Source organism: Ceratotherium simum, chromosome 17 (assembly GCF_057802395.1).
Source record: "Ceratotherium simum simum isolate JZ-2026a chromosome 17, ASM5780239v1, whole genome shotgun sequence".
In the NCBI taxonomy this organism is placed as follows: domain Eukaryota; kingdom Metazoa; phylum Chordata; class Mammalia; order Perissodactyla; family Rhinocerotidae; genus Ceratotherium; species Ceratotherium simum.
Window position 1 is genome coordinate 46,269,800 of NC_141916.1, and position 15,844 is coordinate 46,285,643.

General features: G+C 38.7%; 1 long non-coding RNA gene across 1 annotated transcript; it reads right to left on the bottom strand.

Annotated features, from left to right (window-relative positions):
* Positions 1 to 1,484: 1,484 nt before the first annotated feature.
* Positions 1,485 to 9,364, bottom strand: LOC147914793 (uncharacterized). Its single transcript, XR_015554897.1, has 2 exons — positions 9,298 to 9,364; positions 1,485 to 1,667 (listed from the first exon to the last, which is right to left on the bottom strand). It is a non-coding gene; the product is annotated as an uncharacterized LOC147914793 (long non-coding RNA).
* Positions 9,365 to 15,844: the final 6,480 nt, after the last annotated feature.

The following is a 15,844-nucleotide window of genomic DNA, read 5'->3' on the forward strand; positions in this document are numbered from 1 at the left end:
CGTAGATAAAAGCAAACTCATTTCTAAGGGACAATGACTCAAATTGTCATTTAGTAACCTTATTCAGCTCAGAGTTCACGATATCTAGGTGTCACAAATTCCTCTTGTTTGGGCTTAGAGGTATCTCCTTGTGATTTTGGAATCTATAGTTAATATAGTTGACCATCTTGACACATGTATTGCACAATTATGAAAGGAAAAGAGGATTATTATAATTAAAAACTACCATTTTCAAAGGAGGAGAAAGGGAGACATATATAATGGCTGCTGGTCTGTGACATATATAATATCTTGAAGACCAGGAAGAGCAGAAATCCTTGCCCTAACAGTGGCATGAGTTCCTTGGTCAGCTAGTCTGTCTGTCTTGGGGCTCTACTATCTGAAAAGCCTTCACGTCTCCATTGCCCTATTTGGCAACAACTAAGGTGGTCATTAGGGAAGATTCCTTTTTTTTAGCAGTCAAATTCCTTTGGGGAAGGTTTGAGGGACTTGAGTATTAAGTGCCTTGGGAGTTGAGTAATCATGGGGTTTTGTTTGCCAGGCCTGGAGTTTCTAAGGCAATACAACTCCCTTATAATATTGGTACATTTTTTTCTATTCACATTCCCTGAGCCTGTGACCAAAACCAGAATTCTTTTTTTCTTCTCTCTTAGAAACAAACATTGGTGCTTGGCCACCCACTAGCTCATAGCTTGTTGACCTCTATTACGGCCCTATCTGAGGTGCGGTGACAGAGCTAATCAACCCCTTCTTTTCTGGCTACTTTCCAGTAACTAGATCTTTACAATTAGAACAATTGTCCCCTTTGTCAGGCAGGGAATGAATAACAGGAAGTGACTGGGAGTGATCTGTGGGTATCAGTATCCTGGCTTCATTTGTGTTCACTTTAGCTTGGAGTATAGAATTTGAATTCTAATCCTGGAAGGCCAAGACTTTCTGACTCTCAGCCATTTTGGATTATTAACCATAGGAAAAGTTGTATTTTCTATCTTTTCGGTTTTTAGACAATCCAGCTGCAAACAAAGCTTGGCTCTTCCTTTTTGGTCCTTACCAAAAAGTAAACATTCCAACATAATGAATTTTCTGTCAGGTCCTCTAAACATATTTTCTATCAAGTCTCTTACCATCCAGCCTTCTTTGTTTGATACATGGAGGGTCCTAAAATAAAATGGGCAGTAATTTAACCAGTTAATTTCCTATCAAAAAGTAAGAATTCATAATCATTCCTATCTGGGGAATGGCAGAATCCTCACTAACCCTGCACCTTACCTCAATTAACAAATTCCACACTTTAGGTTCTGTTATTTTTAATACCATATTCCTGATGCTATTTGAAGCAATTATGTATCCATTATAAGAGTCAGAACTCCAACTCAAATTGTATTAAACAAAAAAGGTTTTATATTGACTCTTGTAAGTGAAAAGTCTAGGGATAGCATTTGTCTTAGTCTCCTAGGGCTACTGTAACAAAATACCACCGAATAGACAGCGTAAAAAACAGAAATTTATTTCTCACAGTTGTGGAGGCTGGAAGTCCAAGATCAAGGTGTCAGCAGGTTTGGTTTCTCCTGAGGCCTCTCTCCTTGGCTTACAGATGGTCATCTTCTCGCTGTGTCCTCACGTGGCCTTTTCTCTGTGTGCGTGTATCCCTGGTGTCTTTTCCTCTTCTTAAAAGAACATCAGTTACATTGGATGAGGGCCCACCCTTATGAACTCATTTAACCTTAACTACCTTTTTAAAGGGCCTTTCTTCAATACAATCTCATTGGGGGTTAAGTCTTCAACATATGAATTTTGGTGACACAGGGTTTAGTCTATAACAGTACTATTTTCACATGCCTTTGGATTGAGGGCCAAAATGAGGTCCTCAGGATTCTCTAATTCTTCTCTGTACTTTCTTCTCTGCTAGTTTTATGTTCAAGCAGGCCTTTGTGTGCTGACCCTTTGACAACTCTAGATTATGCTCTTATGATTTAATAACTCCGGTGGAAAGATAACCTCTTTTTCTTAATGATTCCAGTAAAAAATTCTGTGGTTGCTTCCTATTGGCCTGGAAAGGAACATGTGCATATCCTTGGAACAATCACTAGAGCCAGGGAGATAGGATATGTTGATTGTCCAGTCCTGGGTCATATGCCCACCCCTGGACCCAGGATCAGGGTGAAGTGCCCCAACTCAAACCACAAGAACTCGGAATAGGGAAGAAGGTATTTCTCCAAAAGAAAATTAAGATGTTGCTATCATGAGAATGGGGAACAGATGATGGCAGGCAAAATCCAGCAAATACTATGCCATGACATCTAAATTTTCTTCTAATGCCAATATGCTATGACTTAATCCTGAGTCACTGAGTTTTTTGAACCATGCTGACCCATTTGTTTTATAGGACAGTGCTGGCATTGTTTATAAAATTCAGAGTTCTTTCCATAATTCTTGGAAGAGTAAAGGAAACATGTGCTTAATTTTGAAGTACAGAAGTGTACTGAAGTACCTTCCTCTACTAAAAATGCTAAATTGGGCCCTCAGAGGAACCATGCAGCAGCTGTCAGTTTAAGAAATACAAAATTGAACTTCACTGTAAAGAATCCTCATTCTGAGAGGATTGTTTTCTAAGATGATCCTTTGCTGGTAGCCATAAAAATAGAATTCTATAAACATGCAAATGGATGCCTAAATAGAACACTAATCTTCACATAAAGAAGAATAATGAACTTTTTTACTAATTAGAATATATTGATGTTGATATTTTCTATATTCAGAGATAGGCTGTTAATAATTATTTCTCTGTTTTTCTGAAAAACCTTTGTGCTCATTTGTACAGGTAAATATTAATCTATTATTTTCTTTTTCGCTCTAGCTTCTGGTTACAAATTCTGTGGATATATGTTATTCTAATTCTTTGTTTTGCAAAACTGTTCCCTCTCACGTGATGCTTTTGTTTTCCTTCTGTTATTCCCGATGTTCATCAAAATCCAGAAACTGTCCCATTAGGATATAGTTATTCATTTTACCAGTTATGTTGTCCCTAGGGTAAGCTATTAGATAGAGGTGGAATTGTCCTGAGGACTATAGGTTATATGGAAGGTTCCACGTTTTGGCAAAAGTTTATAAATGTAGGCTGCTCCACTCTTATCTCTGGTGTGAGCTGTTAGTTTCATGCATTATCTCCTTTTCCTTAGCTGTGAATTTAATCTCTTATCATTACTTCTGTGTGGTCACTGCCTTTCTCTTCTCTATGTAACCAAAGAAAAGAAGTATATCTCTTTTTTTTTTTTGTGAGGAAGATCAGCCCTGAGCTAACATCCATGCCAATCCTCCTCTTTTTGCTGAGGAGGACCAACTCTGAGCTAACATCTATTGCCAATCCTCCTCCTTTTTTTTCCCCAAAGCCCCACTAGATAGTTGTATGTCATAGTTGCACATCCTTCTAGTTGCTGTATGTGGGACGCAGCCTCAGCATGGCTGGAGAAGCGGTGCGTCAGTGTGTGCCCGGGATCCAAACCCGGGCTGTCAGTAGTGGAGCGTGAGCACTTAACCGCTAAGCCACGGGGCTGGCCCAAGAGCTATATCTCTTGAGCAAAATGTATTCCACCAAGAGATGCACCCCTGGTTAAATTTTAGGGAACTAATTAACATTATTTTAGGAATTATTTTTTTCTTATTTTCTTTCTCCATCTATACTAACAAGATGGCTAACTTCAACTGAACAGAAATGAAATTTGGCATGGCACCTTAACTAATACTTTGTCTTAATAATCTGTGAACAGAAATGGACAATTTACTGCTAATATTGTTTCCCTCTGGTGATTAAGAATAGGTTAGGGTGGCCTAGAAAGTTGGTGGTATCTTTCACATTAAAAAATTAACTTTTATATTAAAATATAATTTATATTCACAAAAGTACACACATTTTTAAGTATACAGAACACCGATTTTATGAATTTTCACAAGAAGAACACACTCTTCTGACCATCCCCAAGCCAGGAATTACGACATTAACAACACCCCAAGATCTCCTTGTGCTCCTCCCAGTCATGCTCCCTCCTCCCCCAAAGTAAACAACTATCTTGAATATTAAAAGTACTGTATAGATTAATTTGTGTGTTTGGGAACTTTGTGTGAATTTTATTCCTTGTGTCTGGTATTTTTCACTCAACATTCTATTGGTGAGAATAGATGTATTTTGTTGTATGTGCTCACATATTCATTGCTGTATAGTTTTGTATTGTAACCACAATTTATTTTTTCATTGTTTTCAGTTTTTAGTTTTTATAAGCAATGCTAATAATAATATATGCTAGGAAAAGTTTTTCATCATTTTATCTTATAAACTTTTATACTAATTTTTTTTTTTACCACAAACATGACTTAGTTGAAACAAAATAAAACAAAACGAGCAATAATTGATGAGGATTGCTCAATATCCTTAACAATTCTTAACCTTTTGACTATCCATTCTTCATATCCTTTCCCAGTTTCTCTTGTTCTTCCACTTCCCAAATGTGTTTAAACTTTAAGGTTGAGCCTTAACCTCTGTTGCTTTTCTTTTTCTACACTAGCTTCTTTAGAGAATTATTTCTGTGAGAGCTTCTCATGTTACTTCTAGATAGATGATTTAAATCAATGTCTCTTCCCCACCCCACTCTAACACTCATCTATTAGTCATTATTTAAGCCCTCCATTTCATTTTAGTCATCTTTCCTTTCTTTTAAACTATTCTAGCATTAATTCTATGGATTTATACCTGGCTTAATTGTGAAAGGCAAAATTTTTTTATGTGAGAGTCCCTGTCCAGGTAAACAATTTGAGTTACCCCAAATCAGCATGTTCACCTTATTCTGGCAGCTCAGTCTTGTGGGATCCCACAAAATAATACCACTCTTACCAGGCACCTTTTGGGAACTGAGCTGGCTATAGGTACAGCCATGAGGCCTCCTGTCTAATCCCATATGCCTGAGTCCAGGAACTCCTTTAGACGTCTGGGCAACCCAACTTAGGGTAGGGGAAAAGACAGGGATCATTACAGGTAGGGTATTGGAAAGTGCCCTCAAGGGAAGAAATGGGCATGGGGCACTGTAACCTTGGCTGGTTCCAGGAACTGGATGGGGACTTGGAAAAATTTGAGAAGGCACTTCAAAGCATGGAGGGTGGGGAAGAGAGGCCCTAAGGCTTAGGACCCAGGAAAGGAGCTTGACTTGCTGAGGTTAAACGGCGGTACTGGTCTTCCTGTTATCTACAGGGTAAAGTCCAACTTTCTTTGTTTAATGTTTTAATTCTTCCACAGTCTGGCATCGTTCTCTAACAGGTGTGGAGGAAGGATCTTGATTCAGTGGTATGCTGGAGATAGTTCTCACTGGCTCCCGAGAGCCAACTCTGGGCCTTTCTTCTCAATTCCACATTCAGTGATGTCACTCTGGTAGCCTGAAATTTGCCATGGCAGCTTATTGGCAAATGCTACAAATCGTGCTTTTTTGATTTTTGTTTTTGAGAGCCAGGTAAATGTATAGCCATACACCATTGCTTAGGTTACTGTTGAAGGGATGTCTTCTTATTAGAGTGAAAGGTATGTTTTGCTAGGGGCCCCAAGAAGAGATATTTTTAAAGTGTGTTCTGGACAGAGTACTTTTTGGAGCTGAGGAATTTGAAGAAAGAAAAAGAAAATTTGCAGGAAAGAGACAGAATTTTAGGAGGATAGGTTTATATAGTTACACTTAACTAAAGCCTTTCGCATCAGGCAGACATGGAAAAGTTGGAAATCTCTCTGATTATTTTTATAAATTCAGCTGATTTTAATACCAATACCTGATAAGGATACTATAAAAAACAAAATTAGAGAAGATTATCACTTATGAATATAGATGCAAAAATTGTACAAAAATATTAATAAATATAATCCAGCAATATATCCTATTAATAATAAAGAATGCCCAATTAGGGTTTATTGTAGGAATGCAAGGATAGTTCAATATCAGGAAAACTATCAATATAAGTAATTATATTAATAAGGTTTAAGAAATCATGTCATATCAATAGATTTTGAAGGGGTAGTTGATAAATTTCAGTAGCCATTCCTAATAAAACTCTGAAGTAAAGAAAAGAATTTATACATTTGACTATATTAAAATGAAAACTTCTCTTCATCGAAGGATAGCACATGCAAAGTGAAAATATAATCTACAGACTGGGAGAAAAAGTTTGCAATATGGAAAAGCTTTTCTTTTTTTTGTGAGAAAGATTAGCCCTGAACTAACATCTGTTGCCAATTCTCCTCTTTTTGCTGAGGAAGATTGGCCCTGGGCTAACATCTGTGCCCATATTCCTCTAATTTATATGGGATGCCACCACAGCATGGCTTGATAAGCAGTGCATAGACCCATGCCCGGGATCCAAACCTGTGAACCCTGGGCCGCCAAAGGGGAGTGTGGGAACCCAACTGCTATGCCACCAGGCTGGCCCCTGGAAAAGAATTCTTATTTGGAAGATCTAAAGAACTTCTACAAATCAATATGTAAAAGAAAAAGAACCTGAAAGCAAAATTGGAAAAAGATTTGAATAGATAATTCACTGAGTAAAAAGATGCTTAGTGTCACTATTAATAAATTAGATGCAAATTAAAACAGTATTATATACCATTACATATCCATCAGATTAGCGAAATTTCTGAAGCATGACAATACTAAGTGTTGGCAAGGATGTAGAACAACTGGAATTTTTTTTTTTTTTTTTGGTGAGGAAAGTTAGACCTGAGCTAACATCTGTTGCCAAGCCTCCTCTTTTTGCTGAGGAAGATTGGCCCTGGGCTCTTATCCGTGCCTATCTTGCTCTACTTTATATGTCAGACGCCTGCCACAGCATGGCTTGATAAGCGGTGTGTTGGTCTGCACCCAGGATCTGAACCTGTGAACCCTGGGCCGCCAAAGCAGAGCACATGAACTTAACCATTATGGCACTGGGCTGGCCACCAACTGGAATTTTTATAGACTGCTGGTGGGAGTAAATTTGGTACAGTCACTTTGGAACGCGATTTTGCAACATCAGCTAAAGCTGAAAATATGCATACCATATGGGACACAAACCTTGTGCAGTTCCTCAGATTCTTGTGACCACATCCTTCTTTCTCAAGGCACTGTCTGCCTCCTAGTTTTCACTGCTATTGCTTTCTTTGCTGATGACCTTGCCAAGCTCCCTGAGCTGGCTAGAGTCTGAGTTGAAAGCCTGACTTTCATAGCCCTCATACTGCTTATGCCAAGCGCTATTCACAATGAGTCATCTCTCCACTTCCAGGCTTGGATATAATGCTACACACGGGTTATAGGATTTGGCTTTCTGAGGGGCTTCCAGGAAGCCAGATGACGCAACCCTGAAATACAGGGGTAGGAAAGGTAGTCAGCTTCTTGTGGGGTGAACCCTGACCTATGGGAAGAGGGAGAGGGGGAGAGAAATGGGTAGATTCTATAGATTATGCTGTGATGCACTTTCTCTTTCAAACATTCTGGAGAAAGAATCATATGCTATGTGAACACATCTGCCAGGTGATCCACTATCTTTTTGTGACTTCTTGTGATGCAGGGGTGAGCATGGTAATGAATTGCATTGTATTGCTTTGTATCTTTTCTTGCTTCCCTTCCCTTTTTCCTTTTCTCACTGCCCTGAGCTTGTACCTTCTAAATAAAGTGGCAGTACCTTAATCCTTACCTCAGGCTCTGTTTTCTCAGGACTCAAGCTAAGATACTTGCAATTCTACTCCTAGTTCCAAACCATAGAGACTCTTACATATGTGCATAAGCAGACATCTGTAAGAATATTAATTATAGCCTTGTTTGTAATAGTAAAAATTTATAATTAGCTATTACTGTGGTGATTTGTGCAAAGGGATAATATACTTCACTGAAAATAAAGGAAGTGGAGCTGCATGTGTAATTATAACATGCATGGCTAGTTATCAAAGTTATACAGTGGAGCAAAACAAGTAGCAGCAGAGAAACTCATACTGTACACAACCATGTATATAAAGTTTCCAAACATATAAAAACACCACCATGTAAAGGTCTAGATATGTGCATTTGTAGTAGAAATACAAAAATATTTTGGGAATGAGAAGCACATACTTCAAGATAGTAGTTGCCTTTGGAGAGAGAGGAAGGGAAATGAGATCTGAGCAGAGTCTGTTGGGAGCTTCAATGATATCTGTAATGCTTGATTTCTTAAGTTGTGTGGTGGAGCACAGATATAGTGGTCTGAAAAAAGCTTGTGCTGAATATCTTTATTTTTTTCTCTGTGGATTCAAGGTCCCCTTCTCTAGCCTGCTGTGTGCCCCAAGAGGCAGAGGCTGACCTATATGAACTGCATCAATGAGCTTCCTTGCTCTCTGGCTTCCAATTGGGTCCGGCCAGTGGGGAGCATCCAAAGGAGATCAGAGGGCAGGAAAAGAGTAAGGCTCGGACGGCATCCTCATATTTCTATTGTTTTCTTATTTACTTAAATATTCTACATAAGCATGGAGAAGATATGGTAGATGCAGAGCAGGTGGTTGACATGGGTTATGATGGAGGTGGGGTGGGGTGGAGGTGCTGATACAGGTGAAAGGGAAAGAAAGAAGGAAGAGGAACCAAACTCAGAAGGAAAAATATATCTGCCTTTTAAAAAAAGATCTAACGGTTGGATCTGGGCATTTTGTTAAAGCTCCAAAGGGAATTCTGTTTCTCATCTAGACGGAGCAGCCAATGCAAACTCTTTGAGGTGGAAGGAGGCCAGTGTGGCTGGAGCTGAGTGACTGAGGGGCAGGGTAATAGAAGCAGAGGTGAGAGGTAAGGGTAGGATGGGTGAAGTGGGACACTAAGAAATTGAAAAGATTTTGGCTCTTACTTTGATCTCTGAACTGACAAAATCACTTTGCTAATCTCATCTGCAAATTCTCTTATCACTTGGGAGGTAACTTGTCAAATCCTCTCCTTCCCTCTCTCCACCACCCTTACGAGGTAGTCTTGCTATACTTGAGGCTGAAGGGTAGAGTATCTCTAACCTTCATTGGTGGCACAAAGGATTAAGTGCGTAGTTTCCAAGTTAAAACTGGAAGAACAAGTGAGATCTGGGTTGCCCGTCTGGTAGGATAAATAAAGAAAAGGAAGCCAAGACATGAAGCCAAGGGAAGGGCTTTGAGGCCCTGCCCGGCAAGAGGGAGGAAGGGGCAGCAGTGCCAGCCAGCTGGAGGGAAGGATTCAGGAAATGAGGTGCAGATGTGGGCAGTTTAGTTTATCTGAGTCAGAAATCTTGAAATCATTTAGAGCAGCTACTTACTTGCTCACAATCTTGGCATCCGTCTTGGGTTTCAATTTCCTTTGACCAGTCTTCCATTTTTTTCACTCTGAAGATATTCCCATTGATAAAGAAATTAGAAGTGAATTTGTTAAAATTCCATTTTCTTTGTCCTTTCTCAATCCAGCCATCTCCAATCTATTCTCCTGCAGCCACAGCAATTTTTCTACTATGCAAGTCTGATCCTGTTTGGCTTGCTCTCACATTTAGGATAAAATCTAAATTTCTTTTTTTTGACCAATGAGGCTTCCCTAATTTTGTGCCCTCTTTATCATTTTGGCCCCATCTCTTGCCTCTTTCCTGTCCCTCCCTGCAATCTGGCCATTCCAAGAGATGCAATTGGTGGTCAGAGCAGAGTTTCTCAGCAGCGGCACTATTTTGGGTCAGATAATTTATTTGTTGTGGGAGGCTGTCTTGTGCATTGTAGGATGTTTAGCTACATACCTGACCTGTACCAACTAGATACTGGCGGCAACTACCCAGTTGTGATAACCAAGAATACTTCCAGACATTGCTAAATATTCCCTGGGGGACAGGCTCACGTGTGGTTAAACACTGAGATGAAGTGTGTTGTGTCATGTCTGCCCTCCCTTTCCATTCTCTCTGCATGGAGTGACCTTCTCCCTGTGATCATCTTGGCAAGCACCTGCTCATCTCTCAACATCTCCACTCAGTCCTCCTTCCTTGCTGAAGTCTTCCATGAATCCCAAGGTGGAGTTGGGTGAGCTGGCCCTTCCAGTTACATAGCACCTTGCTTTATTAGAGCAAGATCCAATTGTATTCTAATTCATTGGGTTTGCCTGTCTCCATATCAGACTGAGCGTTAGGAGGACGAGACTGTTTTTGAGGTTTTGTCCTCTGTACCTAACTAATAAGTACCCAGCCCAAAATATTGACAACATCTATGTGCATCTTTAAAACTTTACAAGTTTGAATGTTGGGTAAGATTAAAGCAATTTAGAAATGACATTTAAAGGCAAATTAATTTTTTTTCTCATAGCTGATGTGATGTTTGTGATATCCAGGTTTTAATTTGTCACTGCATCTGAAATATGATACTTTGTATATATTTCGTGAATAGTTGCCTCTAATTATTAAACTTGCTTTTGAATACAATTTATAGATTATGTCTTGCATGTCTACAACCCAAGCTTTTAAAACTTAACAATTTATACAAATCTTATAAAGACACTATATAATACTATGTATATTTGTAGATATGTGTGCCTTTTGAATTTGAAGATTTTATCAGGAAAGTACTGGGGTACATGTACTTTTGAATAACCATCTTCCCAGAGCCATACTACTATTTGACAATAATCTGGTATTTCTGCATTTTGTTGTTTAGGACCAACCATGCTTAACAAAGTTATTTCTATTTAGGAAGTTTGTTATCTATCAGTGATAACTGTAAAAAATATTTTGAACATTTCTAAATAGTGCTATCCTTTGCCAATGCTGCCATCTCCTGGATGCTATTAAGCACTGTAACAATCAAAGAAGCTTACAGTTCGTAGTGGTTTCCAAAAGTAATGTGATATGGGGTTATAAAAAAGCTTTCATTTTCTTTTTTTTTGTTTGTTTAGTTTGAAAAATGCCTGGATATACATATTTCTTCGATTTCCCTTATAAAATACTTGACTACCTACCTTCCTAACCACCTACTGCTGAAGTCAGAATGGTATAGTAGTGCTAGGGTGTAAAATGGATATGCTAAATATCTTAATTTTGCCCCTCTAGATCTATTATCCACCCTTCTCTACTCTGGTTTGTGTCCTAGGAGGCAGAGGCTGACCTATATGGACTATATCAACAAGCTGCCTTGACTTTTTTTTTTTTTTTTTTTTGGTGAGGAAGATTGGCCCTGAGCTAACATCTGTTGCCAATATTCTTCTATTTTTTGTGTATGAGACACCGCCACAGCATGGCTTGATGAGCAGTGTGTAGGTCCGCACCCAGGATCTGAACCTGCGAACTGTGGGCCGCTGAAGAGGAGCTCGAACTTAACTACTACACCACCGGGCTGGCCCCTCCGTGACTTTTAACTTCTAATTGGATCTGGGCAATAGCAGGGATTCAAAGGAAATCAATGAGAGAGAAGGGAGTAGAGCTGGAGTCTTTATTCTCCCAGCTCCCTCATATGAGGTCACAGGGCTCTATCCCTTAACTCAAGGTCATATTTCCTGGCAAGGGCCCTTACCAAAATAGGTCAGTCTGTTTTACGGAAGTAGCAATCACTTCCTCCTTGTATCCTTCAGGGCTGTTATGAAACCTAGAGCACTTCACTGTCCTCTGTGGTTACCCTACATTCTGCTCATGCCTTTGTAAATGATCCTTTTGTTGAATATTCCTTAAATCACCCAGCTTGAGTATATTTCCTGCTGGGACACTGACCAAAACAATGGAAATAATAATAGTAGTTAGTTCATAGGTGTGTCATAAGGGTTAAATGAATTAAGACCTGACTAGTGCTTAAACAATGGCTGAGAAAAGAGGTAAGATGAAAGCAATTGGAAAGAAAATGATAGTGATGGAGGAAAAAGATGTTGCAATACTAAGATAATTGCTATCCTTTAGTGGTTAGAAGCCCCCCAAAATGTAATACTTACATTGAAATATCTTTATAGAAAAGATTCAGAAATATAAAAGAAGAAAACTTTCCTGATATAAGGGAGTAGCTGAATCAGCAGATCAGAAGTTCACACTAGGGCCAGCCCAGTGGCTTAGCGGTTAAGTGCGAGCGCTCTGCTACTGGCGGCCTGGGTTCGGATCCCGGGCGTGCACTGACGCACTGCTTCTCTGGCTGTGCTGAGGCCTCGTCCCACATACAGCAACTAGAAGGATGTGCAACTATGACATACAACTATCTACTGGGGCTTTGGGGGAAAAAAAGGAGGAAGATTGGCAATAGATGTTAGCTCAGAGCTGGTCTTCCTCAGCAAAAAGAGGAGGATTAGCTTAGATGTTAGCTCAGGGCTGATCTTCCTCACACACACAAAAAAAGTTCACACTATACAGGAAAAACAGCTATAGGATGATCAACAATAAGATATGAGAAAAAGAAATAATTCTTTAAGCAACCAGCTTCCCCTAAAAAAAGCCCCCTAAGAGGAGGAAAAATAAAAGATTAGCTTTATACTAATATTTAATTCCAGAAGATATCAAGGTCTACAAAATTCTAAGGGAATGATGACACAAAATTATAACCAAATATGGCAGCTTTCCTTAGTGTCAGGGAATTCCTTGATTAAAAGATGCCTATTTTTAGAATATTGTATTTCACAATAGTCATTCCCAAGGGAGTCTTACTTTTATCTGTGGTCATCAATGAATATTTTACCATAATGGTAGAAGCTTATCTATTAAACAAATTATAAACATGTTTTTAGAAAATACCTGGTAAAATGACACAATGGTTGTAATTTGTAAACTAAACCATGTATTTGAAGGCATACACCCCCATATTTCAACCTTCAGAGACTTGTACCATTTGTCAGGGACATCATCCTTGGTTGTGATAAAAAACCCAAAAGTTTACATGGTGTGTTTTTACCCCTGCTTGTTTACGCCCAGACATGTCCATTATGTAATATGTTAATATGGGCCCAAATAAATAGGAATACACACACAAAATTATAGCCAGCTGTTATGGGCTGAATTGTGTCCCCCACCACTCAAATTCATGTGTTAAAGTCCTAGTCCTAGTACTTCAGAATATGAGTGTGTTTGGAGACAGGGTCTTTAAAGGGGTAATTAAGTTAAAATGAAGTTCTTAGGGTGCATCCCAATCTAACATGACTGGTGTCCTTACAAGAAGAGGAAATTTGGACACAGGCCTGTGCAGAGGGAAGATATGTGAAGATAAAGGCAATGAAGCAGGAGTAGGTGTCTTGAAAATCTGCCACCACCTGTTCAAGCAACCAACTTATTCATTAGGTATGTTTTTGAGACGATATTATATATACTATGATGACTGTTGTGTCTGCTCAACACAATATTTGTGATGAGCAGCTCAGTTTCTTCGGTCATTTGAGGGCCGATGATCAGGAATTTAATCTTTACCAAGGCTCAGTAGAACTCCAGGACATGTTTCTCCAAAGAGATATTATCTGCAGAAGAAAACATGGCTTTTCTCCACCATTTTAGATTGCCACACTGTAATTCTCCTATTGCCACTTTCTAGCATTCAATGTGAATAATATTCAATCTGCTGCAAAAGCTGAATATCATTGGATCTGCTAGACGGTAAGGACAAAGTGGGAGAACAGCTTCTTCATTACATCCAGGACCTGTTGCAGAGTTTTTTTGCTTGTGGGCTCCTTCAAACTGGCAGCACACTCAAATATGTATTTATTGCCCTCCAAATCAAGAGAGACCCCAAAAGTATATCCTTTTTCTTGGTGAGCAGTGCTATGTTCAGCAACTTGTCCTTTATTTTAAAGGAGCTATCCTAACATGACCCAGACCATTCAATCCCTAGAATCTTCGCTAAGGTGGCAGGGCCTTGAATTCAGTGGGGTTTATCTCCCATTCCATGCCACATATGTGTGTCACCCTGGCAAATAGGATACTTACTATTTCTTGCTTATCAGGTTGACTCAGTGTGATGTCATCCACGTGGTGACTGGCGTGATCTTCTGTGGTATTTCAAGACAATCGAGGTCTCTGTGAACTAGATCAGAGGTTGATATTTTCTGTAAGAGCCAGATAGTGGATATTTTAGGCTTTGAGTCATATGATCTTTGTTGCAACTATTCAACTATGAAGTTGTAGCGTGAAAACAGCCGTAGATAACACACAGAGAGCACAGGAGTGTGACTATGTTTCAATAACACTTTTTTTGTAAACACTGAAATCTGAATTTCATATAATTTTCATGTGTCATGAAATGTTATTCATCTTTGGATTTTTGTCAACCATTTAAAAATATAAAAACCATTCTTAGCTTTTGGGCCATACAAAAATAAGTGGCAGGCTGGATTTGGCCTGTGGGTTGCCATTTGCTGACAGCTGGATTGAATTACGGCAGAGAGCAAGAAAATTGACATAGACAACTGAGGCAAAACCATGAAAGTATATTGCTGACCCTACTAGGTGAAAGCAAACTGCTCCTGGCTACCCATGTACATTGTTATACAGCAATAAGCAAATGACATGTCAATAGCTACATTCTGGATGGCAGGGGCTATATTGATTCACTCCATTAAAGAAGCCAAATCTGAAACAGTAGCTGCAATTGAAGTCACCACCTAATTAATTTTATGATAATCCATAGTCATTCTCCAAGATACTTCGGTCTTCTGAATACACCATAAAGGCAAGTTAAATGGTAATGTGATAGGAATCATTACCCTAGAGCCTTTCAAGTAGCACTTGATGGTAGCACTAATCTCTAATATTCCCCCAGGGTATTTCAAAATATAATAAGAAAAACAATTAGTTAGAAATGATTATGTATAGTACAATAATAATTTAAATATATATGTTTATATGTATATAATATACATACAAATATATGTTACACTATTGATATGGTTATTACTTGGTTGTGTGATTATGGGTAGTTTTTTACTTTGTACTTTTTAATATTTTCCATTACTTACAGTGGAAATATATTCTCTTACAGTCAGAAAAAATCTAATTTATTTTTGTAAAGATCTCTGTTAAAGTCAGAATACTAAATTTATCTGGATGAGGCATATGAACTTAATCCTGAGAATAGTTGATACCAGAGCTAACCTCAGCATGTAAATATTTGAGTCCTAATCACTGTACCAATTTCAAATAGCTAATTATTCTTATTTTGTTATTTAAATATTTGAATTAATATACATCCAGTCTTTATTATTATACATATATTTGCAAAGAGAATTCTAAAAGCTCTAACTTCCAAGTAAAAGAATATTAATTAGTGGAACCTATTTGTAAATGCTTCCCAAACTAGTATTAATGATGTGTGAAATATGTGACGCTAAACTAACCAGACAATTCAGTAATGCCGTGTTCAACTGCTGTGCTGTACATGAAGATGGTTTGTCACTGTCTTGCTGTAGTGAGATGGAGTGTGTGTGAATGCTCAGTCACCACTGCAGACCTAGACACCCCTCTTAGCACTACCACTATTTAGAGGTAATCGGAGAAAGAGGAAAAAAAGGTCACGAATATTTGTCTTCTTTATAGTTTCCTTGAGTTTTCCTCTATCTCCTGAGGCTTTAAAATTCTAGGCTTGGAAATTATAGCTCATTCCTGGAGTCCTAGCAATTTTATTGCTGGTTAGCATAATAAATATAAAGCTAAAAGTATAAAGACTTCCAGTATGTGCTTTCTTCAAGAGTGCCTTTCTAGGCTTTTCTCAAGTGGGTATGCTGACTGGTGCTCATCGTGGGGATGAAAGTGAGGTGGTCGGAGAAGATAAATTCAGGGAAGGACTTTGACGACCTGCAAATGACAGGGCCTTAGACCATTAGACAAGTTATCTGAGGTGAGAAAACTCTTCCACAACCCCTTATGTTTGGAGGAGAAAGTGTGT